The 19,531-nt window shown below is 29.1% G+C and overlaps 2 long non-coding RNA genes across 2 annotated transcripts in view; one reads left to right on the top strand and one right to left on the bottom strand.

Moving 5' to 3' along the window:
* LOC133667470 (uncharacterized) overlaps positions 1-19,531 on the bottom strand; it is a 101,138-nt gene that overhangs the window by 68,480 nt on the left and 13,127 nt on the right. The window lies entirely within an intron of this gene.
* Positions 11,368-17,870, top strand: LOC133667472 (uncharacterized). The gene is made up of 2 exons (XR_009833022.1): positions 11,368-15,556; positions 15,859-17,870. It is a non-coding gene; the product is annotated as an uncharacterized LOC133667472 (long non-coding RNA).

The following is a 19,531-nucleotide window of genomic DNA, read 5'->3' as shown; positions in this document are numbered from 1 at the left end:
CAACTCGTTTTGATTAATTTATTTATATAGAGTGTTAATATAATAGAGGCCAACAATGAACATTCCGCATTTGAAACAAATATATAAATTGCAAAAATGTATATACTTATAAGCATGGATAAAGAAATAGAAACGAAAAATTTATTTCATCTATTAAATATTATAATGAATGTAGATGAAGAGATATTAATTTTCGTGTTTGTTTTGGCCTCTAAAATAGATCGTGTTGCGCAAAATATATTAACACTCTGTATTTTGTTTTCCATCCTCACCCTTCCTTCTTTCAGAAGATGTGCAAGCGAGAATGAACGAAACGAGAGATCGTGCCACCGTTTGGATCTCAAGTTTGCGATTCAATCGGTGCAATTTCACGAGTAAATATTTTCACACAATCTCTTGTTCATTTGAAAATATTAGTTTGGATCTTCTTTGTTATTCTTGGAATCGAGACGATGTTATCGAATCATTTTTGAAAAGTCGATAAAATATTCCCGAATACTTTATTACCGATAAATATCACGATTAAAATTACAAGAGGATTGATATTTTAAAATTTCTCGATCAAATCAACGCGATGAAATTACCCTATAAAATTAGACATATAAGTTTTATTATAATCGAGAAAACAAAAACATAAGGAAAAAATAAAATGAAATTCGATATAAAGAGAATTAAAATAAAAAATTTTATATCGTAAGAGTCATTCGACATCGATTGCTAATACTTGATTTTTAATTAATATCTTGAAATAATTTGTTTTCCGTCATAAAATTCATTTTGATCAACCTTTAATTAAAGAAATCGCTATTATTCTTAAAATTATCGAAAGGTAAGTACAAAAATATATTATTTCGTTTAAAAAAAATCTTTGATATCTCTGTTACCAATCAAAAAATTATGTCTCTCTCGAAATGAAGTGAATTTGTTCCGATATATTTTCATTACTATCAAGAACAATTATTCAAATGTTCAAATATTATAATCGAAATTTAATTAAAAACACGGTTATCAATCGACATACTATTTTCATTTATACTCGTGCATTTATAATTCTTAAATTTAATTTAAAAATTTAGAAGCTAAATACAACGTATTTATTTTCTGAAAATGATGTACATAATTCAAGAATTTCTTTATTATTTAAAGTTTCGAGTAAACAAGTTAATTAACTACTTCAAGAGTTTAATATTGACTTAATTGATGTCAACTGAAAATTCAAACAATAAATTCTACAAATAAATAAATCATTTTCAAAGAATGCAACTTATATTAATTGACTTGTGAATAAATAAATTTAAATAATAAGTGTTTATTGATCTAAAATTTAACGCAACAATTGATTATTTCTCACTATACTTCGTTTAAATCTTCACTTCAAATTTATTTCAAAATTTCATTTTTTAAGATTCTTTTCTGAGAGAAGAAAAATTAAATTATGGAAAAGGGATTAACTTCTTTTCAGATTAAATAAATAAATAAATCAGAAATTTCTCAATCCATAAATTTCTCAGAAATCTTGTCTCCATTTTAAAAGGAACGTAGCTTCGAGAAACGAAGCTTTTTCGCCTCGACAATGTCAATTCGTTCGATTTATAGTCACCGCCTTACATCGACGCGGTCAATTGCCGGTCACCAGTCGTTTCTTTTTTGATTTAAAACCATTTCTCTTCCCTTCTTTTCTTTTCTTTCCTCTTCTTTTTTCTTTCTTTTTTTCACGATTGACCAAATCTGTCTCGCCGTTACGCGGCACGCACACTCATATAAATCCTTTCCACCCGGCAGCACGTGCCACGATCGAAATTCTCTTCACGACGATGATTTATCACTGGCCTGCGCGAGTCAAGACTCGGCGATAACCGTGCAGCCACACGTCTCCTCTCCTTTGCATCCTCGTTTCGCGTTTAGTCGCGGTGATTTAGGACGAAAGAGTAAAGACGGTAAAGACGACCAAGTCACGAGACGAAAGAGTAATGGCCCTATCGGTTTTTCGTTGAAACGTCGAACAATAGCCAATAGCTTTCTCCGACTTTTCCGTCAACGTCTTTGGCCGCCATGATGGGTTGGTAATCGAGGAGAATCGTGACTGCGCTGTCGGTAAAGAAGAGAAAGCAGGAAGCCAGTCGGACAATGGAAATGGATAACGAAACGGCAGCAATTTACGTTTAAACGAGGTGGCGTTGTATCGGTGGCGTGCTATCGGCATTATCTTGCTCGTTTTCGCGTGACGAAAGCTGCCATTTGCGCGAGCACTATCCACTTGTGCGCCACGGGGCTGCTGCTTTTGTTTTTACACTGGGAAGGGCTCTTTGTCAGCACGGATCAGCGCCGATCCACGTATCAGGTCTGACAAAACATAGGAGGAACGGTGCGGAAGGTTTGCGGACAAAGAGGCCACCGCGGCAGTCAAAAGGACAATTTTTTCCGGGAGATGGATTCATTTGTCGGGACAGGATATCGCGAATCGTGGGAATAATTGAAATTTTTTAAAATTTTTTCGAAGGAGAAAATACTAAATAATTGAGTATAGGAAATTATAACTTGTATTTATAAATGTTCGACGATCATAAGAGTGATTTTTAACTTTTAAGTTCAATAGTTGCAAAGAAGTGACGAGAAATACACAAAATCAGCAAAATAAAATTACGAACTCCTATTATTTAATTGAATTTTAACGGCCACAAACTGGAATAATTTCTAATCTTCGACTTTAAGTTTTGCAAAGAAAGTTAAGTGACGAGAAATAAGCAAACTGGCACCTTGGATAGAGAATATCTAATTATAACGTAATTAAAAACTGATTAAAAGTTATACACTTTATTACATTATGAAATATGAAATTATAAAATATGAATTATTTACGTTTTAACTTTAACAATGATTATTCTAATTTTGCCTTTCATTCTTTTTTTTTTTTTTTTGAAATATTTAGATATTCATCGATAAACTGTGAATCTTATATTTGGAAAAAAATTCATCGTGATACGATTAAATTACTGTCAATCAAAAACATCAGTGTCACAAATTTTAAATAGAAGAAAGATATAATTTTCCACTTACAAGATTAAAATTAAATTAATAAAATCCAGTTAAAGGAGCCTAAATGTCAACCTAACCTCAAAGAGTAACCTGTGTGTCTCAATGGTTCCAGGAGCGAAAAAAACTTGCGATCAATCAACATCGATAAGTTAATGAAAACAACAAGAGGAACGTTTCAGACTATTTCTAGGTTAGGTCTTCTTTCGTCCAGCGGACGGACAGAGCCGAACGATTTATTGGAGACGAGACGAGGCGTACGCTCGTGTCGTGGCTGGAACAGGTTCTCGTCCAGGGAGATCAATGGAGGCGGAGAGTTGGTCGACGTTTCCAAATTGGAAAATAACGCGTGACCCCGTGCACGACGGCCAGTCACTGGTCCAGCTCGTTTCGACCGGTTTCGCATCCTGTTACCTGGACGTTACTCTTCCGCGTCGCGGATCCAATTGAGCTGGTGTGTCAGCTGGACGACTCTATCTCGTTAAGCATTCCACTATCCGTGCAATAGGTGGATCTTCGAATCTTCTGCATGCGAAACTTTCTCCTCGCTCGTTTATTCGAGGAAGATTCGAAATTTTTGCATATCTCTCTGCGACGTGGTAATCTCCCCCTTGATTAAAGAAATATTTTCAAATTTCACGAGCTTCTTTTACATTTGCATCAATTATTTAAGGACGAAAGATAAAGATAAAAGAGAAAAAAAGATTCAATTTTTAATAGTTTATATAATTTCAGGTGTTTAAAATAAAAATTAATTATTAGTAGTAGAATAATATTGATTATACGTTGATAAAAATTATTTACTTAAATTATTCGTAAAGAAAAAAATAAATAGAATATTATCGATTCATTCATAAATCGTTAATTTTATTTCGAATAAAACCGTGGCCAAATCCGACACAGAAATCTACGTTCCACGATAACCTTTTAACTAACCTTATTTCTTTTATTACCCATTACTCGACCGTTCCGTGGTGAAATTAATCGTGCACATTTTAATCGCGATGCACATCGCCGGACTAGTTGGACTCTGCATCGCGAACACCAGTGAAAAGCCCCCCTTAATATTGCGATAACGTTTATACGCGTGCAGGAGGAGGCTGTAACGAGTCTCCTTTTAAGGAGCAGCCATAAATTTCCAAAGTAGCCGTAAAATGATTATAAACGAGCGAAGTTATCCTTAACTGTGCGCCGACGTTGATTTAACGTAGACTTTACGTGCCTAAAGGAAGTGTATATTGTTCGAGTCTATCCCTAACGAACATTTCTTTGAGGCCCATAATTCCGACAATTTGCTCTCAAAAATTGTATTTTGTCCTTCTGTCAGTTGCGAAAGTATAAGGACAGAAAGAGATGTGTGGACGGCGCAAGAAAGAGCATTGAAAATGGCATGCAAGTGTCACTATTAAGAATAGGTCTGGATTTTAAAAATCGAATTAGAAATTTAAAAATAATATTTGCATTGTACGATAAAATACAGGGTATAAAGATGAATATAAAGAATGTATAAAGTGTAGTATAAAGTAGTGTAACCATTTGATTAGAATAAAGACTGTGGTGCACTCTACAGGCGAATATACAGGTTAGAATCATTTCTTATGGAAATGTATTTCTATATGTGTGAGTTTTATTTTGCAATAAGTTAATTTTCTGGTTTTCTTTCTATATTTTTCTATATTTATTCATTTTTAGAAACTGTATTCACTACATATAAATATAATTATTAGCATTGATTTGGTTTAGATAAGAACAATTTGGTGCTCTTTATTGTAAAAACTTGTGTTTTGCATGTGCTTCATTTTTTTATATTATAATAAGTTAATTTTTGGATATTGATATTTTTAATTTTTTAATTATTCACAATTATAACAGAAAAGCTTTTCCTAATCCTTACTGTGGAAATGTAACTGTGTCTATAGAGTGCACCACATTTTTTTTTTTTAGCATATTAAAATGGCCGAAAGCAACTTTTTTCTTCCGTTTCGAGTTTCAATCCTGCAAGAAAAGGCTTTATCCTTATATTCATGGCAAACAATGCAATACAATAGAACACCTGTTATTTTCTCTACTTTTCCAAAGTTTCATTTTTAAGTTCTACCACCACAACTATTTTCCTTCATTTTCTCTCCCAACTTTTTCCAGCAATCCTGATATAGAAGTAAAATAATGAGCAGACTGCACAAGTTCGTGCATTTATGCAAAATTTAAATTGTACAAAAAATTACAGAATGCATGTAATACGCGAAAAAAGAAAAAAAAAAAGAATATAAAACATCCAAAATCAAGTACGTATTATAATATTTAAAAGAAACAAATCTTTATTTTTTAATTCCACGTAATCGATAAAAACTTAAACGCAGAGAGAAGATAAGAAGATAAACTTGTATTTCTATTTGAAAAATTCAAATGTTCCAACATATATATATATACAACATTCATTTAAAGTCATCAAAATAGAATTTGAACCAAGCTTAAAGAAAAATGTCTGTTAATTGTACACCACAATTAGAATGATATTATAAATAAAAATATGAAAAAATAAAAAATACACAACAATGTTGACAAACTCAGCAAAAGCAACCAGGGCCTAACACCAAGGAATCGGATAAACATTTCACAGAGCACAAAGGTAAAAGTTCTCTCCGACTTTTAACAAGCTTGCAAATCCGCATTGTTGAGCCCAAAGCAACAAAAGTAATTTCTCTAATAAAGTAAAATCCGCGAAATCAACTTCCCGTCCAATCCCTCCTAAAGACTTCTTTTCCACCCCCCCCCCCCCCCTCCCTTCTCCCTACAACCTCGAATTATCCTAATTCTCTGAAAGATTCTCCTAATAAAGGTTAATCACCATTTTTCGTTAACAAAGTCCTCCTCGACGGATCATTCTCAACGACGAGTTATGACAGAGAAAACTTTAAAGGGTCCATCCATCCCTCCTTCGACCCACTCCTTCTTAACCTGAAAGTGTACACTGTTTCGAATGAGCGTCCGCTTTCCAGACACGTCTCTCGGTCGAAATTTAATTTAAACTCGCTCTCTGTCCTCCGATACGATCTGGTTGAAGGGTGTTCGAGGAGAGATTATAAAAATACTGGTAACTGGCGGTAACGAGGGAGGGGGAGGGGGAAAAAAAGGTGAAATTTGCTCAAGGTTCGCAAGAGGACACCTTAACGAACCAACTATTACGTTGATTGGCTGGCTCGTAGCGATTATATCTTGGTGCACGTTCGAGAAAATAAAACGACTTCAATTTATGGGATTAATGGCGAGGCATTATGGATTCCCAATCCGTGGGATCGAGATCTTCAAAGTTGGTCGGAAGAGTGACTTTTTTTTTTTTTTTTTAAGGCGAGAATTATTCTTAAGACGCGTTTCATTTCGATACAATTCTATTGGTGTAATGAATAAGAATAATGATTAGAGGAATTAAAAGAAAAAAGATCGACGAAAGAAATGGTTAGCGAGGTCAGAAATAATCTCGAGAATAAAATTTTAAGCAGAAATTTAATTTTTATTAAAAAGCTTTGATAGTGGGAAGTGAATCGTGGAATGAAAAAAATTTTGGTGACGAATATTGGATTTTTGGGCAAATATCAAAGCATTTTTTTCTTGTTAAAAAAAAAAAATGTGACGAATATTGGATTTGACAAATATAAGGTCAGATGAATACAGAGATTCTGTATAAATGGAAATGATTTATTATTAGTTATTTTTATTTGCAATTATTTTTTTTTTTTTTTTTTTTAGAGTGTATTTAATTTTAATATAACTGCATGAAAATACGATAAATGGAAATGATTTATCGTCTATCACGAATGAAATTATTTTAAAAAAATAAAGATTCATTGTGGTATGTAATTAAACTGCTGAAATTTATGAATTTATAGAAAATTTGAACATAAAAAAATCCGCGTGAATATACAATGCACAAACAGACTTAGAATATTCGAAGCAATAATAATTTAATTCTATTAAAATATTCGAATTTTATTTTTGTGTTATTAAAAATCTAAATTTCGAAAATATCCACAAATACTATAGCAAATATATACAAATATATTTTATATTTAGAAGATTTTTTTACACTTCTTTTCTTAATTTCCACCTAACCTTATTTTTAAAAATAAAACGTTATATTTATAAATTTTACGGACTTTTAAGGTTATCTGTCTATCGTGAAAAATGAAATCGTATTTAAAGAAAACGTAAGTTAACGCGATTATACGTATAAATATACGTGAAAATAAATTTTTAATCGAGAATTTTGCACGGTTTTTACTGGTCTCACGAAACGAGGTTTGCATTTGTGGCCAAGTTCCGGTAACCTTGTCGACGATTTCGAAATTTAAAAGCTTCGAATTCGGGAAACGTAAAACCCAATGACCCGGAATCGCGTGATCGCTCCTGTTCTGCCTTCCTGCAAAAGATTTATCAGCCGGTTATAATTAACTCGAATTTTTCCAATTTTCACAACAAAAGGAAATTTTTCGATATAATACGAACTCTTTTTTTTATTTTTCTTTTTTTTAATCGTAAATAATTTTCCACCTGTTAAATAAAAATTAATTACATCGCGTACATGTAGGCCAGTCAATAACATAGTTACCATTAACTATTGTTCTAGGAGAGATATGTACATAATTGTCACTAGATGGCTACGTGAATGCATAACTGCATTGTTAGCATACACAGTACGATTATACTCGTAGAATAGCTTTGAAGAGGAGATTTTAGAAGCAACAATTGACATATAAAAATATCGATTGAAACTCATTTATTAAGTTATAAGTGATTGGAAGATGTGGATAGTGCTATTGCAATATGACAAATTTAATGAAAGTAAATTAGAAATATATCGAAATATATTCTATAATTGAAATTCTATTCGATTATATTAGAATTTCTATAAGATGCATTTATTGTTGGTAAAATTAAATTGATTCGAAGCATGAAAATAATTATTAGCAATTTAATTTCAGCCATGTAACGAGTTATCATTCTCAAATATTTAAAATTTTGAAATTAAAAATATAGAATTCTATCCATTTTTTCTTGTATGACGTTTTTCTACAATATAAGGAAAATATACAAGAAAAATATAGCAAAGAAAAATATAAGATTTAATATTCAATTATTTAAAAATGTTATAACGAAAATGCTATTTATGTCTAATATCTGAATCAATAAAAAAAATTCACTTTTCTTCGATTTATTGTAAAATTAAGAATCTCACATTTATTCATACAAATTTTTTTAATAGACAAAACTGAATAAAATTGCATTCCATCAAGACTTTTTTTCTAACGTTTCAAAGTGAGAAGGCACATCTTCGCTGTCACTTTCAATATACTCTTTATTATTTCGTTATTAAAATATAAATTCTCCACATCTGTTCTATTCAATCCTAACCTCTTCAATTTCAACCAAGTATAAAGCTTCCTCGATTCCTCTTACATCGAGATATACATATAGCGTACAGTTCGGATAATAGAATATACAGTTTAATAAAACATTCGAATATTAGGATACTCGTTTAATCGAAATCACTCTGTATGATGGAAACGAGGGCAAAGCTTGCAAATAAACGTGCATCTCATTTTCAATTTTGTAAAAACACATGGTCCTAGAAGAGTAGCTGGATCGTTATTCCATGCAAGTTGCGTACCGCTGTTTCTCTCTCTCTCTCTCTCTCTCTCTCTCTCTCTCTCTCTCTCTCTCTCTCTCTCTCTCTCTCTCTCTCTCTCTCTCTCGTTCACATAGATTGCGGTGAATCGCGTTACTGGGTAGTTCGTTAAATGGGTAGATTGCAGCGGTTCAGTTGGAAAATAAAAAGCAGTCTATAGGAGAATGGAAGGAGAAAGAGGTGATCAACGGGCAACACCGGAAGGAGAACTGAAGTCAGAGAGATGAAGAAGTGGAAGACGTATACAGTGTTCTCAGTTTCTTCTTCTTCTTTTTTTTTTATTCTTTTACGTGGACGTCGGACAATAAGAAAATTACTCTCCTTTTTGTAAAGAATGAATAGAAAAAATATTTTTTGTTGTCGAAAGAGAAATTTCTTGACCAAGATTTTTAATCAAGTGACACGAAAAAAAAAAAAAGAGATTGAAAACTAAATTATTTTCGAATGATGTTTATTATTATTGTTCGGATAATAATAAAAGAAAAGAAAGTAATTAAAGTTTTTCAGAAATATATCAAGATTTAATTAGATTAAAAATCAAGCGTAAGTGAAATATGTATATATTTAATAAAAAGTGAAAAGTGGCTTTTGAAAATTTTATACAGAGAAAGCATTTCATTTGGAAAAAAACATCTTTAAATTTAATTATAAATTTAAGGAAGTGGAATTTAACGATCTTGATTTTGAAAAATGTTGTAATTATTCATTATTTTAATTATTTTGCTAATTATTCTTCAGGAAATTCTAATTAAGAAAGTTATTAATAAAAAATATTTCATTAATAATACATATTATTAATATTAATAATCAATAATAGTATAAATTAAAATATATTGAATTTAGATTATATAGATTATGTTCCGACTATTTTATCTGTAATATTTTATAATTTTTATAAAATCAATCTATAATATCTAATAATGTAAAATCAATCAATAATATATCTAATATATTTTTATCTTTAAAATATATCATTATCCAAATAATATTATTTAAGAAAAAATAATATAATATAAAATAAATTTTCAATAAAAATATATTTTTAAAAAATGTTCAATTTAATACCAAGTATCATAAAATGAATTTATCTATAAATAATAAATTTATCGCAATGATGATGACAATTTTATTCATCGTCAATTGTAATAAGATTTTGTAATAGATGAACTTAACGAATGGATTTACGAAGTTTACAAAACTATTTTAATATTAATATTTCGAGTCTTTTGTATTTCATTGTAATCTCATTGAAATTATTGTGTTCCATAGAAAAAATATTTTATCATTGATCAAAGATTACAAATAATTCTATACGTTATCACGATGAGCTTCGTGAATAGAGAGAATAAAATTGGTTTTCATATTTTTATAATCTTCCAGATTTAAACAAAAATAATCCTACCAAATAGGATCATTTTAGAAATTATTATCCTCGATAAATGAACATATCTAATAAATAAAAGAATTAATCCATAATTTATCTCACCTTATAGTCCATTAATTTTTTTATCTTCTTAATTAAATTACAATCTAACTAATCCACTAATTCTTCTCCTTTATTATTTAAGAATCAATACATACAATATCATAACATACAATATCATATCAAATCAAATCTAACTTAACTTATAATCCACCATTTTCTTTTTTATCGTTTAAATTAATCTTCTTCTAAGAAAGAAATAAAACAAATAATCTAACAAGTTTAACAAAAGTTATTCGTAAACACGTCGACAGAAATTGAATCCAACCATAATATTTATACGTAAGAAATTCTTCGAAACATATTCCAATATTTTTATCGAAATGGTTGAGGCCAAACGTCTAATTATCGACCAATTTCAACACGTCGTTTCGAGTCTCTCGTATCTCCAACACAGATTCAAGCAAAAATAATCGCCGCAACGTGAAATTAGATCGTTTCACCGATCGTTATCGGCGGTAAGTGGACGTCGGCCGAAACTTACTCGCCTTTTGCACGAACAGGCACGCCAAGGCTCCTCGAACCGAGGCTCTCGAGGCACCGCGGCGCCACCTAGGCGAATCGTCAGAACGCAAAATTCCTGAGAAGCTTTAAATTTTCGAGGTTCGCGCAAGAGGCCGCGCGACTGCACGCGGTGGACCGCACGCGGCACGTGAGACCGCACCGCGATGTAACGAGGCGCATTCCAAGCGTGGACCGCATAACAGGTCCCGATGGTTGCGCACCACTGTTCCACCGAGCAGCTGGCCACGAAAAATAAGGCGGCCGATCAGGTGAGAATCACTTCCTTCCCCGCTCCACGGCCGCGTCTGATTATCGTCTGCCGATCGATCGAATTATATTTCGAAGGAGAAACTGCTGCGAGACAGAAAGTTTCGGTATAAATAACTTGAGATGGAAAATATTTGCACAATATGTATGTACTTTTACTTTTGCAACGAAATTTTTTTCTATTTGCCCAATATACACGATTTCTGTTTTACTTACTATATTATATAATTTCGTTAGTAATATCGGTTCAAAAGAATTTTTTTGCAATTTGGAAGTTACAATTAATATTTTTTAATAAAATTGATTAGAATAAATATACGAATAGAGATTCGATGAGAATTCTTTGAGAATTGTTAATAACTATTTCATCGCAATGTTATTTTATATTTTATTTACTTTTATTTTTTTATTTTACGTTCATAGAAGTAAGAAATAATTAAAGAAACGTATAAGTAAATGAGTAAATATATAAATGTATTGGACACTACTAGTTAAGTAGTCACGTGGCGCTAGTATCGCGTCACTGGTTGTCATACTTTAAGTTCAAAGGAACATATATGCTTAGAAAACTTCAATTTCTAGAATCGGTAAAAATAACTCCAGATAAGTAAACAAATAGAAAGTGTGGCAGTTAATTACTATACATAACGAAATTGTTTAAATCGAAGTAAAGTTAATATATGCAAAATATACGTCATAAATGTCTGATAATCTATATTTTGTCTAGAAAATTATCTATAATTGAGCAAATGCTATACTTTAGATATTTTTATTTTATTTTTATTCTAGATATCGTATATCTTTACACCTGAGTTGATTATTTTTGAAAAAATTGAATAATAATGTACGATATAGATAAGTAAAATTCCAAATATTAATGCTTAATTAATTTTAATAAGATTATTAAGGTTTTTTTAACGATTAATAAATCGTAAAAAAAAAATTAGTCAATTTATTGATGATCTATCTCTTCATAAATTTATATGGAATTCTTTGTTTCTTTATAGTAACTCTTCGTTACTTTTTATTTTATTATGACGTACAATAGAGAAAAGATAATTGAAAAATTCTTTTCCGATCTCTGAAAAAAAAAAGGAAATAAAGTGAATCTTAAATTTTAATGAAAATATTAATCATTTTGTTATAATGTATAATGAAAGAAATAAAATTGAAGAAGATTTTTTGCATGTCGATGACCTTGAAAATAAAATAGAAGAAAATTAGTGATTCATTCGCATTTCTCCGCGAGTGTCAAGTTTGTGTTTTAGGTTAAACGTTGCTTTCTACATATGTGCTAATACATATTAATTTTCTGATATTTTTTCTCAGAATCATTGGAGGTCAATTGTCGTATAATATTATTTTCCCGTTATATATACATACATCAAAATGGTAAAAGAAAGTCCCGTTTAGTCAATTTCAAAAGTAATATTGTCAGCTATTGAGGACGAAAAAAAAAAGTATTTGAAAGAAAATTTTTTATTCGATTTCTCTAACAATTATATAAATACAAATAATAATAATTAGAGCCATGCATTTCTTTAAAAAGATTAATTCGATTTTATTCAATTATCTTATTCATCTTCATTTTTACCATCTTTTCCCTTATATTTATCCACGTTTCTGCGATATGAAAATTTTCTTTTATTCTTTTATAAAATTCCAAATAAAAATTTTTCTTTTTATAACAAAATTTTTATAAACTATTCGTATAAAATATCTGGGGCATTAAAATTTTTTCTTTCTTTGATCCATTTGTCCGTTAATCATGAGAAATATTCTTTTTATATCGGCGTTTTATATATTGTAAAAAAAAAAAAAAAAATAAATAAAAACACGAATCTTCAATAATTCCAAATGAAACTCGACACTATTTTTTTTTTAAAATATTCTATCCATTTGAAAATCGAATTTTTAAAACCTTTTGCATTAAGATTTTTGTATACAGCGAATTTTCATTTAAAAATTGGCGGAATTGGAAAAGAGTTACAAAGGATTGTGTTAAAATAAAAAAAAAATAAAAAAATATACGTCCTTTTATGTACTGATATATCCTCTAAGAAATAAAAAATCATAATGATTAATAAATCGATACACGTCGGTTTACATGTTTCGAGTAAAATGATAGAAACCGATAATTATCACGGAAAAACAGGTTAAATTCCCGCCATTATTAATCACATTCCCTGTTACGATGCCTTAATTACGTTCGTTAATTACGTTTCCTTTGAAATTGAAATCATATTGGCTTCCTATCGATCGGGAACATGCATATATATACATATACGTTACGTTTCCATTAAAGTTTTGTTTACTCTTTGCCGAGGTTTTTTTTTTTTTTTTTATTTTTATTTTTATTTCGACCGCGTCGAGTCGAGGAGATTTAGAGGAACGCTTGTTGTTGGCTTCGAAACTCATGCCAAAAACGAACCGTTCGATCTCCTGACCGATGAAAAATTACATATCGTCCTGCGCTATTTAATTTTAATCAAATGAGTGGTAACCGTCAGGGTTAAGGGAACAAAATATCGTAAAAATATTTTTTTTTTTTTATCTTGATTACACTTTATCTTAATTCATTCTTGTTTAGGAAAGTTTATTTTAATAAATTTTGTTACATTGTTACATTTGTTTATATATCGTTTCACATTATGTAGGATATAAATACTATTTTTATAAAAATTTAATAAATTTAAACAACAAGTAAATCAAAATCGTCGAATATAAAAATGCTTTTTTAATTTAAAATTCGAATATTTGTAATTCGTTCTTCTAAGAGAATTTTTAATAAGTTCTGTCGTTATATTATAATTTTGTATATTATGTATTGGATATACTTAGATGAATCTGTTTATTAGATTAGTAGATCTGTTTAAAATAATTATTTATGCAAATTAATCTTGAAATTAATCGATGAATTTTATCATAACCTTGTAAATTTTGTTGTATATTCCTGTTATTATTATTTAAAATCTTTTGTATCTAACATTGAAAAATACTTTGTGAAAATAAAAAAAAATAAATAAATTAGATCTAGATTCCTAAAAAGTAAGTAGAACTTTTTAAACATAAAACTCAAATTTAAACGTAACACTTGAAATATTTCAATATATGTTGAAAGATAAAAAAAAAAATTTTAGATAAAAAAAATCTTGATTGAATATGCTTTTTCTAAATTAATTTTTTGTCGAGAATCAAATTACGCTTCCTCGTTCATTCATTTATCAGTCCAACAATCTTTACGTACCATCATCCGGTTAGATAAACACAATCAAAATGGTGTTACTTAATTCGGAGAAGAGATTGCAAAAACATTCGTACACACTATTAATACACGATGAAACTTCGTTTCGTTTCCATGAATTAAATTTTAATAAACTTTGAACTCTAATTCCTAGTACTCTAATTACATATACGTGAACATTTATCTTATAATACAAAATAATTGAAAATATGCACAATTTAAAATTAACGCGCAATTTTTAATTTAAAATATTAAATTTACAAAAAACATTTTCAAAATTCATCAAATTTGACACAAAATTTTTCCTAAAATCTTCTTACGTAGCGTATTAATATATTTTTGAAACACTTTTCGAGAATTGATTCTAGAAACAAAAACAAATATTGACTGAAACTTATCTATTAAATTATAAGTGAAATTCATTCGCAATGAAGCGAAGAGAAAATAGAGTGAGATAATTCTATCTCACATTTTTCTTCTTTACTTATAACCTCAATTATTCGTAATTTAAACAAGCCTCGATTAAAATTTTTGTGCATAAACTTTTGTGTATCTTTTGTCGCTATATATAATTGAGTCTACAACTTCCATTAATTTAACAAAAAAAAAAAATTATAAAAAAAGAGAGAGTCAAATATATTTCTATGATGTTAACCTATATTCGTCCCCAATTTAAATTCAGACAAATATATTTCACTTTATTCCCAGCGATTATTAAATCTTCCAAATGAATTAGAACGTTACATATTATCTCGAACATAATCTATATTACACAACACTACGGTAGATAACAATTTAATCAACAAACAATTCTCTCCATGCACGCTAAGAACTTCGATCCAACGTCGACGATTCGAAACTGAGCAGAGGACATTTGTTACACCGAATTTTTGCACGTCCTGACTTAATTTAATTTTCTCGAATTCCATATCACTATCTCGAAGGGATTACAATTTCTACCTCTGAATTTTCGCTTCTTTCTTTCTTTCTTTCTTTCTTTCCTTTCCTTTCTTTGTTCAATGAATCGACAATTTATATTTTTTCGCTGGCAAGCAAGAGATTTAGAGAGACAGCCAACTCGGCTCTGGAATTCGTGCCAAAACCGTGCAATCTGCACGATCGAAGCAGCCGTGCTATAAGCTACACATAGTTCGAGGTAAATCCGCTTCGTCATTCGATGACATCACGAGGCAAATCGCTCGAGTATACACCGTCATTATTCTCTATAAGTGCATATTGCGGATCATTCTTCAATAAATAAGAATGTGTGTTTTTATCAGAATGATGTAAACACTTATATCTTGATCATAAATCAATATAGGGAAATCCAATATAACAAATGGTAAGTGATAAATGCTCTTATAAAATCGTACGTGATATATAAAAAAAAATCTTCCTAATCAAAATGTTTCATACATAATTTTCTCAAAAATGAAAAATTATTCATATTTTTGTACCAAGATATTTTATGTTTTATAGATTCTTTAATTTTTGATTTGAGGTTAGAGAATTCTGTATGGTTTTTTTTTTAGAAAAAATTTTCTTGGTTAAGTTTAACAAGTAGAATTTCACATTTTTGTCATTCGTTTTATTTTATTGTTCATTCTGATATAGTGAAATATTTTAAATTTCTTTTATTTCTAGGTTGTTTAATTTTTAAGTAAGGTTAGAAAAGTTTATGCGCTCTTCAGGGATTTGAATTTTTCAGACATGGTTCCAAATGCTACATTTATATAAATGCTCCCACTTACATAATTTAATATTGCAACGTGTTAATAAAAATTTAAATGGAAAAAAAATTAGTCATAAGAAATCAATCTGAAGTTACGGCGTTCAAAATCTTCAAGATTATATTTATAACCCATAGATTCATTAAGAATATGAGTATCATAAGTATGTTATATCGCTCTTTGATCCATTCTCACTTACAATTAGAATATTGTTCCACGATCGGTGGTCGACCTATCAACAATATCTTTTTAATAAAATCGAGAGCATTCAATATAAATTCCTACTATTTGCTTTCATTATGGGTTCTCTCATGTCATTATATAATCACGTCTGAACACTTATATTAACTCGTCTAAATTCTTGTGCCTTGAGAGATGTGACATATACTATTTTAAATTGTCACTTGTCCGGAAACTCTTATTTGCAAATTATTTATTTAATCAAATTATATATATATATTTGCATAAATTATATTATCATATATGTTGATTCAATAATTCAACAAATCAATGAATTAATCTTTTGATTTCCAATTTTTTTAAACGTAATGTATAGTAAAAAATATTTATACATCTTATTTATTATTAATGTAATAATTAATCAATTTAATTCAAATATTTATAATCATACGATATTGTATACAATATTAATAAAACAAATAACAAAAAGGAAATATTAAAGTCTGTTAAAAAAAACATTTTATTATAAAATAAAAATAGGAATATTTTCTATAACTTTTGAACATTGAATATATATTTTTTTCTTATTATTTGTAAAAAATTCTCTTCAATAAATAAATAAAGGAAAAGTATATCAAAGTTATATTAAGATAAATGTATATCAATATAATTGAAGTTTATGTCAGTTCTATCTTTGTCATACCATTATGTTCTATTCTCTTTATCTAAAATTACAAAAACTAAAATCACTCATATCTTAAGTGAAATAAGAAACGACATTTTTACATATCCCTGTTTAAAAAAAGAAAATAATTAAACATATATGCAGAAATTTTGGAATGAAAAAAAATTTATCCGAATAAGAATTAACTATTTTTAAAATTTCCAAAATTTGACTTACTTAAAAAAAAATTTTATTCCATATTTTCGTTTCATTTTAAGCCCTCTATCATCCTCCTAACCTATATTTCTGATTAAATCCTACACTTTGATTTCTCCTCCATGAATCGAAAATTCCCTTTATTTAACAAACTCGTCCGCTCATTTCCGTTCGAGAAAATTTTCGAAAACAGGGAATGACACAGAAATCGCGAAGCAACACTGTGAAACACAGTTTCGACGATCGTCTGTTAGCCTAGACGTAACGAACGTGCGACCTGGCCAATTAAATTCAATCGAAACTGAGTGAGCCGTGTCAATGTACAATCGTAACTCCACGTGGCTTCGATAGAGATGCTATGCGATTACTAAGAAACAAGAGTTCTCGAGAGAGAGAGAGAAAGAGAGAGAGAGAGATACGACTCAGCAGTGGCAATTATCCACCGAGAAGTCGTTTTGCGCGATTGGAACGATGAAAGTAGGTTTTTCACGTCGTCATCCAATTTCCAAAGATTGCAAAAGATCTGTCTGGTTTACGCGATATGAGATAAAACACGGCTTTGTCATACGTTAGATTTAACAAATTGTGAAAACATTTAAAAGTTGAAATAATTTTGCGGAATTTACGAAATTTGTAAAGTCACACGAATCGTTGTTTAATATAGTTTAAAATTTAACGAAGAGAGCTTTGTTTGAAAGCTTCTGTGCAATTAAAACAATTTAAGGGAATGGTAAAAAATACAGCGTAATTAAAGAAAAATACAGCTTTTTTTCTGATATAGGATTTATAGAAGCTTATGTAAGGTTCGATAAATGTTATTATAAAAATTGTTAATCTAGGTAATAAAATATTTTTCCTTACGTTGAATTTATGTGAGTGATAAAATAATAAAATTTTCTTTTCCAATTATTTATGAACTAGAATAAATGTAATTAAATAGAATTATTAAGTTTGTTAACAATGGAAGAACTTATTTTTTATCAAAAAACTTTGACAATTATAAAAATTGTATCTTAAAAATTGTATAATTTTAATAATAACTTATCCAGTTTTTTAATAACTACGAATAAAAAGTCAAAGTAAAAAATTTTTTTCTTTCTTCGAAATAGAATTAAACTAAATATTTCTTTTTCTTTTTTTTTTTTTTCAAATTTCAACAATTCTGAGAGTTAAAAGCAACGTCGTTTCAAAATTGAGATTTTATCGGAAGGGCCAATCAGAATCAGAATTTTTAAAAGAACCATTTCTCTAAATATAGCGATCGTAATTCACAGCCAATTAGAAGCCATTGATCCCTTGATTCGCTGAGCTAACCGCAAATTATATATATTATATATATTATATATATATATATATATATATATATATTGTATATCTATACATATACATATTGTATGCACATAGATGAAAATAGCTAGATATCCAATACAAGTCAATAACCTCTGGCAAATGGTCTAATATAATTTAGCAATATACTGTAATATATAATAATACAATACATAGTTAGTAACATACCTCGTCCATCGGCTTTAATATTATGTTTTATTTAAACCATTACCGGATATCAGAATAATTTGTCTCAATTTGTGACAAATTTTAAATAATAAATTCTTTTTCTCGCGATATAACCAACAATGACATACGTATATTATTGGCTATATTATCATTCCTATCTAAGAATCAATTACATTGTCAAGTTTATTGTTTTTCATCGTGCACGTTTTAACACTTAGTTACTGCCAATTAAAATCGAAATTAGCTTGTCTTCACAGGAATATTTGTTTCGAATGTTAAATGAAAACGAGAGAGAGAGAGAGAGAGAAAGGGGGGAGAATTCAATTGAAATATTTTCACGCGAATTAAAAGCAAATAAATGTATATTTTTTTGATAACTTTATTTCCATTTTGCGATTATGTATCGTGTCGTATAAAGTAATTGGCCTGGATAGATACAGATGAAAAATTTGGAATCGTTAAATATTAATTGATCAATTTTCAACATTTCATATTTAGAAAATTATTAATCGAATAAATTTTTCGATGCGCCTTTTATATTTTCTTTCCTCGTTATAAAAATAATTTATCTAGTAATTTAATTAATTTTATAATTCGTAAAAACCCACGACTCATGTTTTTCATTATAAATTTTTTATTGATATTCAGCACAGGTATTTACAGCAATTTCTTCTCTCTTTTTTTTTTTTAATATTTTTTTTTAATATCATAAAATTAATAAATCTAAAAATTACATAAGAAAATTTTTTTCTTGAAAAATCTGAAAAATTAACGATATCTGCAATACTGATTTTAAATTAAGACGAAATCGCAATTTCCATAATTGTTAAATATATTATAATGGTTTTGTACTTTTTATATATATAATCGAGATATTTTCAAATGAAGGTTGTTACTGCTACACGCAATTTTGTCTACACATATGTAGATCCGTGATAAAATATGCGTCAGCAAACTATGCGACTGTCACTTTATCAACTGTTTATATAATTACATGTAAGTAGCTGATACC

This window comes from Apis cerana, linkage group LG16 (genome assembly GCF_029169275.1).
Source record: "Apis cerana isolate GH-2021 linkage group LG16, AcerK_1.0, whole genome shotgun sequence".
Classification (NCBI taxonomy): Eukaryota; Metazoa; Arthropoda; class Insecta; order Hymenoptera; family Apidae; genus Apis; species Apis cerana.
This window is presented reverse-complemented; position numbering and strand designations above follow the sequence as displayed.